The sequence below is a fragment of the Cornus florida genome, unplaced genomic scaffold, assembly GCF_030987335.1.
Source record: "Cornus florida cultivar Cherokee Brave unplaced genomic scaffold, ASM3098733v1 CherokeeBrave_3.0.0_Hap2_Chr09, whole genome shotgun sequence".
Classification (NCBI taxonomy): Eukaryota; Viridiplantae; Streptophyta; class Magnoliopsida; order Cornales; family Cornaceae; genus Cornus; species Cornus florida.
The window spans coordinates 132,048-152,786 of NW_026775579.1; positions in this window are offsets into that span (position 1 = coordinate 132,048).

Sequence of the window (20,739 nt, forward strand, 5' to 3'; positions counted from 1 at the left end):
CTGAAAAACATATTTTTAGATGATTTATTTCACTAACATTTTGACATTGGATCATGGCTTAAATTTCCTGTTTTACACTCTCATATGTTTACATCCAAAATAAATTAGGTTTGCCCAATTTCGATGTCAAATGAATTTTTCATGAATTTTCAAAGTTGGAAGCTACAGGCTGAAAATGTGTTTTCTGGGCAGAATTTGTTTCAAAGTTGTGGGGCAAAACTATTTCAATTGGGAAAATATTTTGTTAAACTAAATTGATATTATCAAATTACAATGTTTAAGCTTTCATTGGGCTTTAGATTCATTCAATTTTGGTTAGAATTGAATTTTTTATGAATTTTACAAGTTGAAGGTTGTAAGCTGAAAAATCTATTTTGCGGACCGAAAATTTGGGAAAATTTCATTTCGGTGGGAATTGGGATTTTCATTCCAATTGAGGTAGGGAATGTTTTAGGATTATTTGTGTGTTGTATTGTGTGTTTGCCATGATTATACAACATATATGTATGCCTTGTATCAAATCTAAAAAGTTAGTAATTTTTATTTCTTTGTATAAGATTTAAAATTTATGATGATGTACAACTTTGATATGAATTGTAACATGCTAGAAAATTATGCTTAGATATGTTGGTTAACATATATTAAATTTGGATCATTTGATTAAGAATTACAACTTTTATTTAATATTTATCTTTAGTGAAAGTTTAATTCACATGGTTGTATCAAGTATTAAATCAAGTTGTAATGTGGTATTTAAATAGGCCTTGGCATGTTCTCAAACATAGATTAAAGTGAGGGCATTTGGAATTGTTTAAAAATCTAGAGGAAATTAATTAATTAGCTTGATTAATTTTGTTTTAAATGTTTTAATCACTTAACTTGTCATTTGATATTATATATATGATGACCATGACATGTCTTTCAATATATCTTAAATTGAGGTTATTTGGGTTACTTGAAATTTAGAGAATTTAACTATTTATGTTTAATTAAATTCTACTTTATTACTCCATGAATTTGATTGCATTTTGGAAGTTGTTTCTATATTTAAATCATGGATTTGGATTTGATGTATGTTCACTTGATTACTTTTGAGCATTGGATAACATAGTTGTTACTTTTATATTGATGAGAATATGTTTTTCCTTATTGAATATATTGTTGCTATGTGTAAGGAATTGTACACTTTATATTTGACATGTTACATGCCATAGTAGTTGTGAATTTTGAGCATGTATTATATAAGTTTCCAAAATTTGGATTGTGCTTGGTAAATAGTTGATATCTTGTATATACACGTTGATATATATAGGTTGTTGCACAATTTGTTGATTTTGGAAACTTGGGGATATCGTTGTTTGGCTACGACTAGGACTTGGTTCTAGTACGGGGGATTGTCCCTCTATATAGTCTAGTGCGCATATAGGAGGTTACCCATGGACTAGTAATCCTAAAATAACTATGTTGTCGGTCTGATCCGGCGTGACGTCCGAGTCTTCACTTTGTTTGATTTCGTATTTCATTTCAAGTTGATAACTAGATGATATCGTAACATGTTGTTCCTTATTTAATTTCCTATTTTGAGCTTAAGATGCAGCTTTGTGAAAGTATGTTTCATGCGTTGTATTGAAAATTCCATTGTTAGTTAAATTGCATCGATATCATAATTTGTGTTTTGATGTTCAAATGTAGTTTAGGAATGACCATGTAGATTCATTTTGAACATAGACGTTAGGTGGCATGACCCACACTTGTTGTTTTCGTATTTTAGATTTCAAGTTGAAGACTTTGAGAATCTATATCTTGTTGCCTTGTAGAACATGTTTCCATGTTGTTTGAATTGCATGAACAATGTGATTATGATATAAATGATCTATATAGCTTAGGATGGTCCCTGGGTCTCATCTTGACATAGACGTTAGGTGGCATGAGCCCCATTAACATATTTCACCAGAAAGTGATAAAATTGTAAAATGCTAGGTCAATGCATACTCATCTCCTACGAGTAGCTTTATGTTACTCACCCCTACAATACTTGGCACATTTCAGGTACAGGACTCAGGATTTAATGATTCCATTGCTCTTTGGATGGCTTACAGTTTCTAAGTTTCTATTTTATGCAAGTGTTAGCATAAGATGCCTCTTTGTAGCCCTATTTGTTTAAACTTGTATTCGTTGATTCATATATGTAAAGTGTACGTAAGTGCACTCTTCTCAATATATATAACATGTATGAGATGACGCCGGAGGCCAATGACATGTATCTCGTTTTCTATGCACTTTTGTTTTCAAAGTTTATTATGAAAATATTGGAAAATGTTAAGTCATTGCTTCATAACTTTTGCATCGAGTGTTAGAATTTCATATCTTTTCTGCCCGGACTCAGAATCAGACGATTCTTGAGTCTAATTTTGTTCATTTTTCGTTGTCCTTCCAATGGTGTGCACGGTGGCACCCTTTTCAGTGAGAAATGACCATTTTGCCCTTAGTTCATCTCTTTTCGGGTTAGGCATTCTTGCTTCATTTGCTTAGCTCATTTGAGTTCCATGGCTTTATGGAGAGTCATTTTGGGGCCTTAGGGATGACGTACATCTCTTGAGGTCATTTGGCTTCTTTTACTTCCACATATCGGGTCCGTTATCGGGTCAACTTCCGGTTGATCACTGACGTACCGGGTTGAGAAATCCGGGTCGTTACAGGTGGTATCAGAGCTCCTAGGTTTGAATACCTTGGATGACGAGTTTTGGGTCCATATCATGCTTATGTTGCCATCCTCTATGTGTTTATATGCTTCATGATAATATGTTTTGGTTTGATAACATGTTTATGTGCTTACGTGCTACATGTGGTATGCCGTTTGTTTAGCATGATTTAATTATTATGTAAAGAGCAGGACATATGATGTATTCTAGATCAGATTTGTATATGTATAACTGTGTTGCATATTTGGCATGACACGAGATTGGTCATTGAGGCTCGAGTTGAGGTTGTTGGTGATTGTAGTCATGGTTGTATTGTAGTTTAGGTTGTTGTTGACCTAAAGTTGGTTTTGAGGTAGGTGGAGAGACACCTTTTGTTTAGGCTCTCGTGGGGTGAGCCATTAGGCACAACCGTAGTACTGGATTTGTTGATTTTAGGCCATGGTTAGGTTTTGGACCTTTTGGGATCCTTGGTTGTTTTGGAAGGTTCCTCTGAGATTGCAATTTTCGTGGGCGGGTATGTTGTGGGCAGGTGCATGGCACTGTCATGCTACCGTACTGGCAAGCTACGAGTGCAGTTTAGATGGAATTAGCGTTGGGTTTTGTTCCGACAGGTGTAGTCCTTTTGATCGATAATGATGATGGTTATTTCGGGGATCAGTCGTAGTGATCGGTTTAGTTGTCTGATTGTATGGCTAGAGTTGCCATTTTCTTTGAGTTCTCCTTGCGCAATGACGCTTTTGAGCTCACGTCAATTGATAGATGCTACGGGTAGAGAGAGCGTTGCATTGTTAGTGTCACTTGTAGTGTCACCCTTAGATTCAGAGATGGATTGTAAGAGTCTTACCATTGTGATAAAGGCTCACGTTTGTTTTGAGACAGGTTGTTGTTGCATTGGTTTTTGGAGTCAGTGTATGGCTAGGACTGGTCCTTCCTTTTTACCTAGGCACTCTAGGACACAATGTCCATATGGTTCATTCTTGCATCACTTTTGTTTTCTGCAGTTTCATTTACTACCATGTTAGTAATATGATTTATGATATTGTGATGCATGAGTAGGTGGAGGTCTATCCACGTTTGCCTTCTTGTTGTGTGGCAATAGCTTGCCTTTTCATGATTTTAGAGCATTTCTAAATTTTTAAAAAAATTCGAAACTATCTACTGTCCATATTTTTATTGCAGTTGGAAATCATATTTTTAGATGATTTATTTTACTAACCTTTTAACTTTGGATCATGGCTTAAATTTCTAATTTTACACTCTCATATGTTTACTTCCAAAATAAATTAGGTTTGCCCAATTTGGATGTCAAATGAATTTTTCATGAATTTTCAAAGTTGGAAGCTACAAGCTGAAAATGTGTTTTCTGGGCAGAATTTTTTTCAAAGTTGTGGGGCAAAACTGTTTCAATTGGGAAAATATTTTCTTAAACTAAATTGATATTATCAAATAAGAGTGTTTAAGTTTTCATTGGGCTTTGGATTCATTCAATTTGGGTTAGAATTAAATTTTTTATGAATTTTACAAGTTGAAGGTAGCAAGCTGAAAAATCTATTTTGCGGACCGAAAATTTGGGGCAATTTCATTTCGGTGGTAATCGGGATTTTCATTCCAATTGAGGTAGGGAATGTTTTAGGATTATTTGTGTGTTGTATTGTGTGTTTGCCATGATTATACAATATATATGTATGCCTTGTATCAAATCTAGAAAGTTAGTAATTTTTATTTATTTGTATAAGATTTAAAATTTATGATGATGTATAACTTTGATTTGAATTGTAACATGCTAGGAAATTATGCTTAGATATGTTGGTTAACATATATTAAATTTGGATCATTTGATTAAGAATTACAACTTTTATTTAATATTTATCATTAGTAAAAGTTTAATTCACATGGTTGTATCAAGCATTAAATCAAGTTGTAATGTGGTATTTAAATAGGCCTTGGTATGTTCTCTAACATAGATTAAATTGAGGGCATTTGGAATTATTTAAAAATCTAGAGGAAATTAATTAATTAGCTTAATTAATTTTGTTTTAAGTGTTTTAATCACTTAACTTGTCATTTGATGTTATATATATGATAACCATGACATGTCTTTCAATATATATTAAATTGAGGTTATTTGGATTAACTTGAAATTTAGAGAATTTAACTATTTATGTTTAATTAAATTCTACTTTATTACTCCATGGATTTAATTGCATTTTGGAAGTTGTTTCTATATTTAAATCATGGATTTGGATTTGTTGTATTTTCACTTGATTACTTTTGAGCATTGGATATATAGTTGTTACTTTTATATTCATGAGAATATGTTTTTCCATATTAAATATATTGTTGCTATGTTTAAGGAATTGTACACTTTGTATTTGACATCTTACATGCCATAGTAGTTGTGAATTTTGAGCATGTATTGTATAAGTTTCCAAAATTTGGATTGTGCTTGGTAAATAGTTGATATCTTGTATATACATGTTGATATATATACGTTGTTGCACAATTTGTTGATTGGAAACTTGGGGATGTCGTTGTTTGGCTACGGCTAGGACTTGGTTCTAGTATGGGGATTGTCCCTCTATATAGTCTAGTGCGCACATAGGAGGTTACCCATGGGCTAGTAACCCTAAAGTAACTATGTTTTCGGTCTGATCCGGCGAGACGTCCGAGAATCCACTTTGTTTGATTTCTTATTTCATTTCAAGTTGATAACTAGATGATATCGTAACTTGTTGTTCCTTATTTGATTTCCTATTTTGAGCTTAAGATGTAGCTTTGTGAAAGCATGCTTCATGCGTTGTATTGGAAGTTCTACTGTTGGTTAAATTGCATCGATATCATAATTTGTGTTTTGATGTTCAAATGTAGTTTAGGAATGACCATGTAGATTCATTTTGAACATAGACGTTAGGTGGCATGACTCACACTTGTTGTTTTCGTATTTTGGATTTCAAGTTGAAGACTTTGAGAATCTATATCTTGTTGCCTTGTATAACATGTTTCCATGTTGTTTGAATTGCATGAACAATGTGATTATGATATAAATGATCTAGGTAGCTTAGGATGCTCCCTAGGTTTCATATTGACATTGACGTTAGGTGGCATGAGCCCCATTAACATGTTTCACCATAAGGTGATAAAATTGTAAAATGCTAGGTCGATGCATGCTCATCTCCTACGAGTAGCTTTATGTTACTCACCCATACGATACTTGGCACATTTCAGGTACAGGACTCAGGATTTGAAGATTCCATTGCTCCTTGGATGGCTTATAGTTTCTAAGTTTCTATTTTATGCAAGTGTTAGCATAAGATGCCTCTTTGTAGCCCTATTTGTTCAAACTTGTATTTGTTGATTCGTATATGTAAATTGTACGTAAGTGCACTCTTTTCAATGTATATTACATGTATGAGATGAGGCCGGAGGCCAATGACATGTATCTCACTTTCTATGCACTTTTGTTTTTAAAGTTTATTATGAAAATATTGGAAAATGTTAAGTCATTGCTTCATAATTTTCGCATCAGGTGTTAGAATTTCATATCTTTTCTGCCCGGACTCAGAATCAGACGATTCTTGAGTCTAATTTTGTTCATTTTTTGTTGTCCTTCCAATGTTGTGCACGGTGGCACCCTTTTCAGTGAGAAATGACCATTTTGCCCTTAGTTCATCTCTTTTCGGGTTAAGCATTCTTGAGATCATTTGGCTTCTTTCGTTTCCACATTTCGGATCCGTTATCGGGTCAACTTCCGGTTCATCACTAACGCACTGGGTTAAGAAATCCGGGTCGTTACAGGTGGTATCAGAGCTCCTAGGTTTGAATACCTTGGACGACGGGTTTTGGGTCCATATCATGCTTATGTTGCCATCCTCTATGTGTTTATATGCTTCATGATAACATGTTTTGGTTTGATAACATGTTTATGTGCTTACGTGCCACATGTGGTATGCCGTTTGTTTAGCATGATTTAATTATTATGTAAAGAGCATGACATATGATGTATTCTAGATCAGATTTGTATATGCATAACTGTGTTGTATATTTGGCATGACACGAGATTGGTCATTGAGGCTCGAGTTGAGGTTGATGGTGATTGTAGTCACGGTTGTATTGTAGTTTAGGTTGTTGTTGACCTAAAGTTGGTTTTGAGGTAGGTGGAGAGACACCTTTTGTTTAGGCTCTCATGGGGTGAGCCATTAGGCACAACCGTAGTACTGAAATTGTTGATTTTAGGCCATGGTTAGGTTTTGGACCTTTTGGGATCCTTGGTTGTTTTGGAAGGTCCCTCTGAGATTGCAATTTTCGTGGGCAAGTACGTTGTGGGCAGGTGCATGGCACTGTCATGCTACCGTACTGGCAAGCTATGAGTGCAGTTCGGATCGAATTAGTGTTGGGTTTTGTTCTGAAAGGTGTAGTCCTTTTGATCGATAATGATGATGGTTGTTTCGGGGATCAGTCGTAGTGATCGATTTGGTTATCTGATTGTATGGCTAGAGTTGCCATTTTCTTTCAGTTCTCCTTGCGCGATGACGCTTTTGAGGTCAAGTCGATTGATAGATGCTTCGGGTAGAGAGAGCGTTGCATTATTAGTGTCACTTGTAGTGTCACCCTTAGATTCGGAGATGGATTGTAAGAGTTTTACCATTGTGGTAAAGGCTCACATTTGTTTTGAGACAGGTTGTTATTGCATTAGTTTTTGGAGTCTGTGTATGGCTAGGACTGGTCCTTTCTTTTTACCTAGGCACTCTAGGACACGATGTCCATTGGGTTCATTGTTACATCACTTTTATTTTCTGCAGTATCATTTACTACCATGTTAGTAGTATGATTTATGATATTGTGATGCATGAGTAGGTGGAGGTCTATCCACGTTTGCCTTCTTGTTGTGTGGCAATAGCATACCTTTCTTATATGCTTCGAGATGCTATGTTATTACTGCGCTTTAATGACATGCTTTTGTGTTTATGTGGAGACGTGCCGCATGTGCTTTTGATTTTCATCTATGTAAGTAGATTTTCTTTCTGGTAGTTGCATTCCTTGTCATATGCATGACTTTCAGGTTTGGTTTTCCCATTCATTTCCCTTGGTCGCACGTAGTCTGTATGCGGGTTTCCACAATGGTTTTATGCTGGTTCGTGTTAGGGACTTCACAAGGAGTAAGTCTCTTCCCTCCGTTGCGTTATGCACTGTTTTGGGGTTGGTTGGTCCATGAGGATCATCGTTGTTGTCTTGAGTCCTTGGTGAGGATTTGATCGATTTTGGTCGACTTACTTCCATGTAGGGGGTGAAGTCGTTGACTTTATTGTCTTTCATTTCAGACATGGAGTCGTGGTGTTGTCCTTTTCAGGACTGGTGGTCCCCTTTCTTTCGTATCTTCCCTTGGGGAGTTCTTGCCATGGTTATTGACGGTTGTGGTGCTCAAGTAAGTTGATTGGTGTGAGATCATTTTACGGAGACTTATGTCCATATCTTTGAGGATTGTTTGATTCGTGAGGTGAGCTCGAAGCTCTTTTGAGAATGTCTTTTGGAGACTTGTTCCAGTTTTGGAGGCCAGGATGTGGTTGACTCTTAGGAGGAGTTTTGGAGGATCGTTGCTAGATATGGCTTGCCTGTGGAGTTTTCTCGTCCTAGTTATGACTAGGCGTGGCCTTGAGGAATCGTAGTTCCAGTGGTTATTTATAGATGGATCGAAATTGAGAAATTTTGATTTAGCTTAGTGTTGTCAAGTACGATTTTGAGAGACTCGTTCTATGACCTTGGTTGTCAAGATTTTGATGTGTGTGCCACTTCGTGGACTTGTATTTCGAGGATCTAGTTATCCATGATAGGGATTTTGATCCGATATTTGATTACGGTGAGTAGTCTTATGGTTGATCTATTTTAGGATGATATCTGGGATTTTGGAGATGCTGTTTTGCTTGTCAGACTTTGGATTCGTAATTGATGTTGTTGATAGTAGTGTTTTGAGATGTTAAAATTGTTGGTCTTTTTGTATTAAGGATTAAAGGCTTTAAGCGTAGCGGTACCTATGACATTATTGTTAGAGTTTTGGGATTGGCCAGGATGGTCCGGCCGGACATCTTTGGACCATATCTCAACTCTCACAAAATGTTAGTTTTCGTGGTGCTTTTGGTAATGATCTTTTTTGACATTAAAGTCATTTGTATCGAGAGGTTTCGTGGGTAAACCTAGTAGGGGCAGGTTATGAATTGGTGCCTTATACTGTCATGCTACCGTACAAATTGTGTGCTGTGGGCGGGTACTAGTTGCCGTCGATGCTACCTTACTGACGAGTAAGTATGGGCGGATACTAGGAATTGTCATTACTACCACACATTTGAGTACGTCGTGGGCGGGTTTTGGTCGCTATTCGTACTGCCATGTCATCTTTGTTTAGTACTTTGATTTGATTCATGGATATCTTGGAGTTCTGTTGGTGGTTGTTTTTGGTTCTTTATGATGGTTCGTCAAGAGGGGTGCTTTCGATTGTTGTCTTCCGTTCCCTCGTCTGGGCTTAAGTTCTGTGTGTGAGTTTCGACTTGTGGTGTGGCCATGTGATCACTTTTCTTTTGAGGGGTTGTCCTGTCGTGAGCACGTGGGTGCGAATGACTTGGGGTTGTACGTTGTTTTCAGTTTTGGGATTGCTTTCGTAGCATGTTGTGAGGGATACTCAGAGATGTACTCCGTAGTTATCCTGGTTTCCCCTTTTTGTTTTGTTGGGGCTAGATTTCGGGGACGAAATCCCTTTAAGGTGGGAAGGTTGTAATGACCCGGTCATTTTTCTTCTTTTTCTTTTTCTCAGATTTTAACGGATATTTTTTTTCCGTTATCTTTTCCTTTCTGGGTTCGGTTTTTCATCACTTGATGTCGTCTCGAGTTCTATGGAATGATTTCTGAGACTCTTTTCCTTGGATTGACAACTTCCTTTGGGGATTGTGTCATTTCCATATTTTATTTTTCCGAACACTATTCACATTTTATCTTTTTCTCGTTTATCCTTTTTCCTTGTACAACCTCACTTTTTGTGCTCGGATTTGATTCCGGTTTTGCATGCATTCATGATATTTGATTTCCATGATAGTGGTATTTTTACTTTTCTAGAAAAGCATGTTGATTGCTTACTTCTTTCATAAAGGGGCATTAATGCATACTTTAGTGTAATTATTCTTAACTTGTGGAGTTTTAGTATAATTAAATAAAGTAATTATTTTTCATCGTGGGGACGATTTTGCAATTAAATTTGGAAGATATTTTCAAAAGGGACCTTTTTGCAATTTTTGAAAAGTGTGACAAGTGTTCCACTCTTATTGGTCCACTTGTTGACATTTGTGTGGAAACACTTTAATGTATTGGATGATGACATTTGGAGGGTGAGGATTCACCCACTTGTTGGCCTAGGATTGGTGCACTTATTGGCTTGGATGGTTGACAAGTTTAGGTGTGGGATTAAGCCTAGGAAGGAGCCATGGATTGGTGACAACTGTAGGTTCACAATTTAGTCTTACAAATATATTTGGGCCACTTTGGGATTATGGTTTTAAAGGAGTGTTTTTGTGCAATTGACCAAAGATGTGTGTGTTGACCATGGTGTAAGAGCACATAGTGAGTGGAGGATTTCTATTTCCTCCACTCACACTTAACCACATTATTTCATTCTCTTCCTTACAAGAAAACCCTAGCCTCCATGGATGGAGCTTGAAGCCTTAAGCATTGACCTTGATCTTTGAGGCCCTTCCACTTACTTTAAACCATAAAGCTTTGAATACTTTTTATTCCCCTCATCCTCCACTTCAAAACCCTTGAAGGATCTAGCCTAACTCCTAGTTTTGCTTTGGTATCTAGAGCTTCAATTCTCTAGTGAGGTATTGATATATTATTTTGAAGTATTTATATGTCATTATTGAGTGTTTTACATGCATGGAAGAGAAGGACTTGTATTTTGCCCTTAAACTGTTTTAACTTGAAATTAATCTTGTCAAATTAAATATAGAAAATGAAAATATACTCAATTAGCTTTCATTTAGTTTTGGTTTCATATAATTTGGATTTAAAATGAATTAGTTATGAATTTTTGAAGTTGCAAGCTAGTTGCTGGAAATTTGAAGCTTTTCCTTTTCAGTCCGGAAATAAATTTTTATATGGTGCTGTGGTGCTTCAATTTCCTTAAAATTTTTACTGGAACTTCCCCCATAGGTTTTACACTATTCAGAATTTTTCATGATTTTAGAGCATTTCTAAAATTTTTTAAAAAATCCAAAACTATCTACTGTCCATGTTTTTATTGCAGCTGGAAAACATATTTTTAGATGATTTATTTTACTAACCTTTTGACATTGGATCATGGCTTAAATTTTCAGTTTTACACTCTCATGTGTTTACTTCCAAAATAAATTAGGTTTGCCCAATTTGGATGTCAAATGAATTTTTTATGAATTTCAAAGTTGGAAGCTACAGGCTGAAAATGTGTTTTCTGAGCAGAATTTGTTTCAAAGTTGTGGGGCAAAACTATTTCAATTGGGAAAATATTTTGTTAAACTAAATTGATATTATCAAATTACAATGTTAAGCTTTCATTGGGCTTTAGATTCATTCAATTTGGGTTAGAATTGAATTTTTTATGAATTTTACAAGTTGAAGGTAGCAAGCTGAAAAATCTATTTTGCGGACCGAAAATTTGGGACAATTTCATTTCGGTGGTAGTTGGGATTTCATTCCAATTGAGGTAGGGAATGTTTTAGAATTATTTGTGTGTTGTATTGTGTGTTTGCCATGATTATACAACATATATGTATGCCTTGTATCAAATCTAGAAAGTTAGTAATTTTTATTTCTTTGTATAAGATTTAAAATTTATGATGATGTATAACTTTGATTTGAATTGTAACATGTTAGAAAATTATGCTTAGATATGTTGGTTAACATATATTAAATTTGGATCATTTGATTAAGAATTACAACTTTTATTTAACATTTATCTTTAGTGAAAGTTTAATTCACATGGTTGTATCAAGCATTAAATCAAGTTGTAATGTGGTATTTAAATAGGCCTTGGCATGTTCTCTAACATAGATTAAATTGAAGGCATTTGGAATTATTTAAAAATCTAGAGGAAATTAATTAATTAGCTTGATTATTTTTGTTTTAAGTGTTTTAATCACTTAATTTGTCATTTGATGTTATATATATGATGACCATGACATGTCTTTCAATATATATTAAATTGAGGTTTTTTGGATTAACTTGAAATTTAGAGAATTTAACTATTTATGTTTAATTAAATTCTACTTTATTACTCCATGGATTTAGTTGCATTTTGGAAGTTGTTTCAATATTTAAATCATGGATTTGGATTTGATGTATGTTCACTTGATTACTTTTGAGCATTGGATAACATAGTTGTCACTTTTATATTCATGAGAATATGTTTTTCCGTATTGAATATATTGTTGTTATGTGTAAGGAATTGTACACTTTGTATTTGACATCTTACATGCCATAGTAGTTGTGAATTTTTAGCTTGTATTGTATAAGTTTCCAAAATTTGGATTGTGCTTGGTAAATAGTTGATATCTTGTATATACATGTTGATATATATACGTTGTTGCACAATTTGTTGATTTTGGAAACTTTGGAATGTCGTTATTTGGCTACGGCTAGGACTTGGTTCTAGTATGGGGGATTGTCCCTCTATATAGTCTAGTGCGCACATAGGAGGTTACCCATGGGCTAGTAACCCTAAAGTAACTATGTTGTCCGTCTGATCCGGCGTGACGTCCGAGTATCGACTTTGTTTGATTTCGTATTTCATTTCAAGTTGATAACTAGATGATATCGTAACTTGTTGTTCCTTATTTGATTTCCTATTTTGAGCTGAAGATGTAGCTTTGTGAAAGCATGCTTCATACGTTGTATTGGAAGTTCCATTGTTGGTTAAATTGCATCGGTATCATAATTTGTGTTTTGATGTTCAAATGTAGTTTAGGAATGGCCATATAGATTCATTTTGAACATAGACGTTAGGTGGCATAACCCACACTTGTTGTTTTCGTATTTTGGATTTCAAGTTGAAGACTTTGAGAATCTATATCTTGTTGCCTTGTATAACATGTTTCCATGTTGTTTGAATTGCATGAACAATATGATTATGATATAAATGATCTAGGTAGCTTAGGATGCTCCCTAGGTCTCATCTTGACATAGACGTTAGGTGGCATGAGCCCTTTTAACATGTTTCACCATAAGGTGATAAAATTGTAAAATGCTAGGTCGATGCATGCTCATCTCCTAAGAGTAGCTTTATGTTACTCACCCCTACGATACTGGACACATTTCAGGTACAGGACTCAGGATTTGAAGATTCCATTGCTCCTTGGATGGCTTACAGTTTCTAAGTTTCTATTCTATGCAAGTGTTAGCATAAGATGCCTCTTTGTAGCCTTATTTGTTTAAACTTGTATTCGTTGATTCGTATATGTAAAGTGTACGTAAGTGCACTCTTTTTAATGTATTTAACATGTATGTGATGAGGAGGCCAATGACATGTATCTCGTTTTCTATGCACTTTTGTTTTCAAAGTTTATTATGAAAATATTGGAAAATGTTAAGTCATTGTTTCATAACTTTCGCATCGGGTGTTAGAATTTCATATCTTTTCTGCCCGGACTCAGAATCAGACAATTCTTGAGTCTAATTTTGTTCATTTTTTGTTGTCCTTCCAATGGTGTGCACGGTGGCACCCTTTTCAATTAGAAATGACCATTTTGCCCTTAGTTCATCTCTTTTCGGGTTAGGCATTCTTGCTTCATTTGCTTGGCTCATTTGAGTTACGTGGCTTCATGGAGAGTCATTTTGCGGCCTTAGGGATGACGTACATCTCTTGAGGTCATTTGGCTTCTTTCGTTTCTACATTTCGGGTCCGTTATTGGGTCAACTTCCGGTTCATCACTAACGCACCGGGTTGAGAAATTCGGGTTGTTATAGAAATTCTTTCTGGTCGTTTTCCCCCAGTTTGAAGATTTCTGGCCCTAGTTGCCGCCGAACTTGTTTGGGGCATATCTTTCTGCTCAGGACTCAGTTTTTGATGTTTTTTCTTTCATTGTTCATCTTTTCTCAGTTTGGTTCTTTTTTGTTTATGGAGTTTTGCAGTTTGTGCGCGTCTGCTCAAATTCCACTTTTCCGGACCCGACGGGCCCTTTCGGGGTACTTTTGGGGTTTTACTATAAATAGAATGTTTTCAAGTGAAAATTCACTTTTTCCATCTTCTTCCTCCCTCTTGGCCGGCAGCCATGGAAGCCCATGGGGCTGCCACCTTCTCTCTCTTCTTTTGGACTTCTTCCCTTTGTTAAAAAGTCGTAGTGCCTCGTGTTTTATGTTTGTATTGACTACGCGCATCTTTCCCCCTTATTAGAATCCAGTTTTTGCCATTTTTTGGATTCGAGTTTGAGGCCAAGTTAGGATTTTGGTATGTACTCTTTGGAGTTTTATGATCATCGTGTTATCCCCGATATAACCTAGGAGTATCGTCGGATTTGGAGCACTTTTTCTTCGGTGGGGATTTGAGATTTCATCTCAAATAGAGTTGGGGATGTTATAGTTTATATTTTGTTGTCTTGCATGCTATTGATGCTTATACAACTTATATGCATGCTTTTGTTCATAATCTAATTTAATTATTTTCTATGTTTAAGATTTAATTCTCATGATGATATTCAACTTAGAATTAAATTGTGGCATGCTAGTAAATTAGGCTTTGGTATGTTTGTTAACATATATTAAAATTGGAGTATTTGATAAAATATTGCAACTTTTATTTAATAATTTTCTTTTGTGAAAGTTTAATTCTTATAGACGTACCTTAAATGAAATTAACTTGTGATATGCTTTTAAATTAAGTCTTGGCATGTTTTTTAACATATTTTAATTTGAGAGTATTTGGATAAGTATGAAAATATAGAGTTTTTAATTAAAAGAATTAATTAAAATCCATTTAATGGTTCAATTGGCTTAATTAAGTTTTTAACTTGATATTTGAAATGACTAGGACTTGTTACCAGCATTTATTAAATTGGGACCATTTGAAGTTGCTTTAGAATCTAGGGATTTAATTATCATGATTTAATTAAATTTCTACTTTGTTGTTTCATTGGCCTAATTAAGATTTTGAATGGATGTATGTAATGACCATGTTGTGTTATTTAACATGTATTAATTAGGGATCATTTGATTGAGATTTGAACCTTAAAGAAATTAATTAGTTTATTTAATTAATTTCCGTTTCTATTGCATTAATGATTTAATCATGTGTTTGACAATGTTTATATGTTTAAATCATGATTTTAGACTTGCATTAGATTCTTCAGTTTATCTTTTCAATATTGAATTATATTGTTATAGCGTGTAATGAATCGCACACTGAAGATTCGACATGTGATGTTATCATAGTATGTAACGAATCGCACTCTGAAGATTCGACATTGTCGTCATATAGTAGCTGTGGATTTAGAGCATGTATTGTGTAATTTCAACTGACTTGTGCATGGAAGGTAGTTTTCGTGCATTATATATATTTTGTATATAAGTTGTTAAATATTTATTTTGGAGTCACTTGGGACATTGTTACAGAGACATGGCTAGAGTTTGGGTATAGTACAGGAGGTATGAGTTATCCCTATTTTATAGTACGCACTAGGGTGGTATTCCCAGCGGGTTAATGCCCAGAATAACTGTTTAGGTCTTGGTTTTATCCAAGGTTTGATGTACAAGTCTTCCACTATTTGATTTTTCATTCAATTTTAAGTTGACAACCAATGTTTTATTGTGACTTGTGGTTTTGGTTATTGGCAATTTAATGTTGTTAAGTACATTTATGCATTATGATCTTTAATGAATCATCGCATATTTTAATGTTGTTAAGTACATCTATGCTTTGTTTCTCAAATGTAACTTAGGGATGATCCTATAGATTCATTTGGAACATAGACGTTAGGTGATATGACCCACTTTAGTTATTTTTTTGCATTTTAGATTTCAAGTTGATAACTTTAAGAATCTATATCTTGTTGCCTTGTCTAACATGTTCCTATGTTATTGAAATTGCATAAATGATGTGATTTCTGTTAGAAATGTTCTAAGGTAGCTTAGGATGCTCCCTGAGTCTCACCCTTGACATAGACATTAGGTGGCATGATCCTTTTGAATTGCTTCACATTGATGTGATAATCTTGTAAAACGTTAAGTCCTTGCATGCTCATCTTCTACGAGTAGCTTTATGTTACTCACCCCAAAGTTACCGGGTATATTTTTCAGGTACAGGAATCAATGTTAAGATTCTCGTTATGCTTGGACGAGTTATGGACTTAAAGGTTCCATTTTGTAAAGGTTGGCTTGAAAAGCCATTTGTAGCCTTATTTGTCAAATGTGTATATTTGATTCTAAACTTGTAATGTGTGCCTAAACACACTTTTTGATTCTCATTTTATGTATATGATATGAGGCCAAGGGCCAAACCATATTTGAAATTGATGTATATTCATAAATGCTGAAATTTGCCTTAATGAGAAAATATGAAAAACTATGCGTGTTAATATGTCATTTATGCACCGGAGTGTGCATTGGGTATGAAATTCATCCTCTAGCATTCATTTAATATGTATGAGGTGTGGCCAAGGGCCAAACATCAATTCGTTTTCATTTATATGCCATGGTGTTGTATTTCATCTTTTTAGGCAATTTTTATGAAAATTGAGGTTTGAGAGGTCATATTTTGCGTCGGCGGTATTTTTTAGGCCGTGGATCATTATAGCGCGTCCCTATAGGTAAGTTTCATCTGTGTGAATGATCGTTTCCAGGTAAAACCTCTTCTTTGGTGAAATGAGCCTCCTTTGGACTCATTTTGCATTTTTGTTGAAAAATCTAGTTTATGGACATTTTTGGGGTTTTCCTTTAGGAAGTACATTCCGGTCTTGACTCCGTCACATAGAAAATGTGATTTTAGGGGTAGTTTCTTCATAGCATTTTTTCAGAAAACGTCGTTTCAGTCTTGAAAATCCCAAATCCATTGCATTTTCTATTTTCTGCATTTTTTTTTTCCGAAGTAGCAGGTTGCAGCATGCCCTCAGCCCAAAAAAGCCGACTCGGTTCTAAAAGAGCTGACTCTTTCTTCAACCGAGCTAACTCAGTTCACAAAGGAGCCGACTGGGTTCATCTGGGCATCATTTTTCTCATTTTGTATGTTCTCAACCCAATCCAACAGACTCAGTTCTTAAAGGAGCCAACTGGGTTCTTCCACGCCTCATTTTGGTCACTTTTGGAGCTCTCAGCCTAAAAGAGCCAACTCAGTTGCCAACTGAGTCGACTCAGTTTGGCTGCAGCAATAACATGTCTTCAAATGGTTATAACTTGCTCATTTTAGATCCAAATTAGGTCATTATTGAGTCTAAATTCAAGAGCTTGAAGTCAACTTTCCAATGGTACCAACCACACATCATAACTCCAACGGTAGTGAGAGTTATGATAATTTTAGTGAGATAGGGTTATGGTATCTCCTAATCGGAGGATGTCTCCTTGTTCTATCTTTATATCTTTGTCATCCGGACTCCGAATCAAGTGATTTTTGAGTCTATCTTTATTGATTTTTTGTTGTCTTTCCAATGGTGTGCACGATGGCAACCATTTCATTTTGAAATAACCATTTTACCCTTGGTTCAATTCTTATCGAGTTTGAAATCCTTGCTTCAATACTTGACTCATTTGAGTTCTATGGCTTCATGTGGAGTCATTTTTGTGACGGCCCTGGTTTTTCAAACCAGTGCATCCTATGATGAATCGAAGATTGACCCGATAACGGATCTGAATGCGGAAGCAAAAATAGAAAACAAGACTCTAAGAAGTCAAAGTGACCTTCCATGAGGTCGTGGAACTCAATGAGAACTGATGCGGAAGTAAAAGATCAAAAATATGACAAATAAGCCCCCAGGGGAAAAATAGTCATTTCTGAAAACTATTAACTCGGGTGCCACCGAGCACACCACTGGAAGGACAACGAAAAACTAATCAAGATGGACTCAAGAATCACATGATTCGGAGTCCGAAGGAAGGAGAAATGGCATGACGAAGAAAAATGAGCACTTAAAGCAAAAATGGTAAACTGATACTTATCTAGGAAGATCCGGGTGTAAGCAAGCACACCGTTGGAAAGACAGCAAAAAATTAGTCAAGTTTAAAAAAAATTTCACTCGATTTGGAGTCCGGACGAGGGAGAAACGAGGGTTTGAAGTTGAGATGTCGCGGCGGCCCGACGAAGGCCATGGTGCTCCTGGTGCCCATGCGCGAGCGCCCATACCGACGCCCAATGGCATGCACATGATGACAGCAAGAAGAAAAAATTGAGTGTCCAGAACTGAGGCTTGAAACGGAGGTCGAAACAAGTTTTTCTGGAAAAACACGAAGAAGAAACCCCCCCTAAAATCGAGTTTTCTATCCGATAGCGGGGATGGAAACGAAAAAAATTCACTGTGAAATCCCCAAATGCCCCTAGATCAGAACTGGACAAGAGACAAAAAGTTGCTACAGGATCTGAGAGTAGAAACGGGCTAGAAGATGAATTTTTCTGGAAAAACATGAAAAAGAAAGCCCTCCTAAAATCAAATTTTATACCCAGATCTCAAGAGAAAATAAAAAAACAACTCGCTGCAAAATGGCCAAAACGCCCTCCTAAGAAATCTGGTCAAGAGAGCTAAAAAACTACTAAAATGAAAACTGGAAGCTAAAACTTCACGAGGGATTTTCGGTACCAAGACGACGTTTTCTGGAAAAACACGAAGAAGAAACCCCCCCTAAAATCACGTTTTCTAAGTGACCATATAAAGACCGGAATTTATTTTCAAAAGGAAAACCCCAAAAGGCCCTAAAATCAGATTACGCAAGAAAATTTTAAAATGAGTCCATAGAAGGCTCAAATCACAAAAGAAAGGGTTTTTCTTGAAAACAATCATGCACGCAAATGTAAATGATGATTTTGAGCACGCGGGAATGGTCCGTGGCTCCCAGAAATGGTTGAGTCAAAATCCGACCCCCCGACGGCCAAAAAGGCAAAAATGAACTTAAAATGGAAAATATGGAAACCAAAATTAGGAAATGGTTTCAAATGACTGTTTGGCCCTTGACCACACTTCATACAAGATGAATGAGACCTAGCAGAGGTGCCAGAACACACTTTACAACACCCGATTTGAAAATGAACCCTTAAAGGCTCGGTTTCTACTATTTTAGCCCAAAAATGCAATATGTGAATTAAAATGCAAAAATGAAAACTAAATGGTGTTTGGCCCTTGGCCATACCTCATACATATTAAATGAATGTCAGATAATGAATTTCATACATAAAGCACACTCCGGTGCAAAATAACATACTAAAACGCATGCTTTTTCACATATTCTCATTAAAGGCAAAGTACAACCATTATGAATAAATATGGACTTCAAATAAAATTTGGCCCTTGGCCTTATATCATATACATAAAATGAGAATCAAAAAGTGTGTTTAGGCACACACTATAAGTTTAGAATCAAATATACAAATTTGACAAATAAGGCTACAAATGGCATTTCAAGCCAACCTTTACAAGAATGTAACCTTCAAGTCTACAAATCATCCAAGCATGATGAAAATCTCAACCTTGATTCCTGTACCTTATTTATACACCAGTAACTTTGGGGTGAGCAACATAAAGCTACTCGTAGGAAATGAGCATGCATCGACCTACATTTTACAATTTTATCACCTTAAGGTGAAACATGTCAAAAGGGCTCATGCCACCTAACGTCTATGTCAAGATGAGACTCAGGAAGCATCCTAAGCTACCCTAGATCATTTCTAGCACAAATCATATCATCCATATAATTCAAACAACATAGGAGCATGCTATACAAAGCAACATGATATAGATTCTCAAAGTCATCAACTTGAAATCTAATATACGAAAACGACAAAGGTGGGTCATGCCGCCTAACGTCTATGTTCCAAATGAATCTATAAGATCATTCCTAAATCACATTTGAACAATAAAACACGAATCACAATATCTATGCAATTTAACTAACATAGAAGCATGTTATACAAAGCAACAAGATATAGATTCTCAAAGTTATCAATTTGAAATCTGAAAGTGCGAAATCAACTAAATATAGCAATTTAGTACAATTAGAATTTCTAATATCACACATCAAGACATAGATTCTCTAGGTTATCAACTAAAAATCTAAAAGAACGAAATCAACTAAATATAACAATTTAGTATAATTAGAATTTCTAATACCACACATCAAGACATAGATTCTCTAGGTTATCAATTAGAAATCTAAAAATGCGAAATCAAATAGAGGAATACTTGGACATCTAAGCTCGGAATTCTGCCAAGACCTCAACGGCTATTACGGGCACTGACCCACTGGTAATACCACCCCTAGTGCACACTATCTTGACGGGGAGAACTCATACCTCCCGCACTAGAGCCAAACTCTAGCCATATCGTAGTAACAATGTCCCAAGTGACTCCAAAATAAATAAGTTTACAACTTATATACGAAATATATATAAAGCACGAAACTACATTCCATGCACAAGTAGGTTGTAACCACACAGCTCATGCTCTAAATCCACAACTACTATAGGATGACAAATGTCGAATCTTCAGAGCGCGATTCGTTACGCACTATAATAACATCACATGTCAAATCTTCAGTGTGCGATTCGTTACATGCTATAACAATATAATTCAATATTGAAAACATAAACTGAAGAATCTAATACAAGTCCAAAATTATGATTTAAATATACTTCTAATGCCAAATTCATTATTAAATCAATAATGCAATAGAAACGAAAATTAATCAAGTAAATTAATTAATTTCTCTAAGTTTCAAATCTCAACCAAATGGTCTCTAATTAAAACATGTTAAACAACATAGCATTGTCATTGCATATACCAATTCAAAAACTTAATTAGGCCATTAAAACAATAAGATGGAATTTAATTAA